The sequence below is a fragment of the Euprymna scolopes genome, chromosome 3, assembly GCF_053919585.1.
Source record: "Euprymna scolopes isolate OS-2025 chromosome 3, ASM5391958v1, whole genome shotgun sequence".
Lineage (NCBI taxonomy): Eukaryota > Metazoa > Mollusca > Cephalopoda > Sepiida > Sepiolidae > Euprymna > Euprymna scolopes.
In genome coordinates this window covers 74,195,373-74,196,896 of record NC_136484.1, presented here as the reverse complement: position 1 = coordinate 74,196,896, position 1,524 = coordinate 74,195,373, and the positions used below count along the sequence as shown (strand labels likewise).

The following is a 1,524-nucleotide window of genomic DNA, read 5'->3' as shown; positions in this document are numbered from 1 at the left end:
GTTCTTATTGAGGGGAGGGTCATCTTTTTGGCTTTCGAAGAGAGATCTGATGGAGGCTATCGTGTCTTCAATTTGAGCTTTATTGTTCTTCGAGGGGCTGTTCCTCTTACTAGAACCTTCCACGAGGGATTTGCCCTTGAGGGGAGCGGGGGAGATTTGTCCCGCTGTTCCTCGGCTGCATTCCGAGTCTTCAGGAGTGTTTGTTGCTAACTCCGTGGACTCGACCTTCTCTAGCGCACTGGCTTCTCCTTTTCCAGTGTCGTTGCCCTCGTGGGGAGTCTTGATGTCTGGGGTCGCCGCGGGCTGCGGCCCTACCCCGCCCATTTCTTCCAAGGTCGCCGCGGGCTGCGGCCCTACCTTGCTGCCTGACATCTTGGCTGGTTTCACCTCTTCATTGGCCCGGGGCCGGGATTTTAATCCCTTATCCGGGGATTTTTCAGGGGGAGAGATGCTCCGCATTTGGGGTGATGAACCCCGCCTGCTCGGCATCTTGGAGGGAGTGTTGGTCGCTGATGCAGACCAGGCCTGGGAGGGAGGAGAAAATAAAATAGTATGGGGGACAACGGGGATGGAGGGGGTGGCCAGGGGCGAAGAGAGAAAGAGGTTTGACCTCCCCTTGCGGGGGAGTCGGGTTAGTCAGCTCGATCCCCCCTTGCGGGGAGAGAGCAGAGAAGTGAGACGCAGTGGTGGCTAGCGGGTCAGAGTGCCGCGTCGCAATTAAGAGGAGAGAGGGAAAGGCATCTTTGCCCAGAGAGAAGGCAAAAACGAAGAGGTATTAACCCCAAAACCCTTCCCACAAACAACCCCAACAGGAAGCGACAAAGAGACCCGGTCTGCTCGATCCAACGGGAGAGCAGCGAAGGAAGACAAAAGACTAGCGGGTCAGAGTGCCGCTAGTAAATTAAGAGGGAGAAGTAGACATTTCTCCCAGAGAGAGGGAGAAAAGAAGAACTTAAATCTACTTAAAACTACTTAAAACTAAAAAACCTTAGACTAACAACAAGGTCCTGACTCCCCAAAGGAGGGGGTCTGGTCCTTGTGGACAAGTGAATGCCTTAACCTGGCTAAAGAGCCCGGTGGCAGATCCCTTCTTGGACAATCGGAAGAGCAAAAGTTTCGCACTGAGAACAGATACTACACTTTGATCTTAGCCAAAAGGCCAAGAAGGACAAATCATTTTTATTAGCTTTGCTTAAACAACGACACCAATTTTTTTTATATAGAATATGCACAGCATGATAATGGACGGAGCGATAAGAGTAGTAGTAGTAGTAGTAGTAGTAGTAGTAGTAGTAGTAGTAGTAGCAGTAGTAATCTTTTTCTTCTTCTTCTCCTTCTTTTTTTTCATGATGTTCTCCGGTAATTTTCCATTAAGAGAATGCAATCAAAAACATAAACAAATGAAGAAATTTCTTCACTTGTTGTTTATGCATTCAGGTACATTGCATAAATGTAAAATAATGTTATTCATGTATTGAGGTACATTGCATAAATGGAAAATAATGTTGTTCATGTATTGAGGTA

At 48.0% G+C, this 1,524-nt stretch overlaps 1 pseudogene; it reads right to left on the bottom strand.

Annotated features, from left to right (window-relative positions):
- Nucleotides 1-1,078: 1,078 nt before the first annotated feature.
- LOC145265237 (U2 spliceosomal RNA) lies at nt 1,079-1,171 on the bottom strand (annotated as a pseudogene).
- Nucleotides 1,172-1,524: the final 353 nt, after the last annotated feature.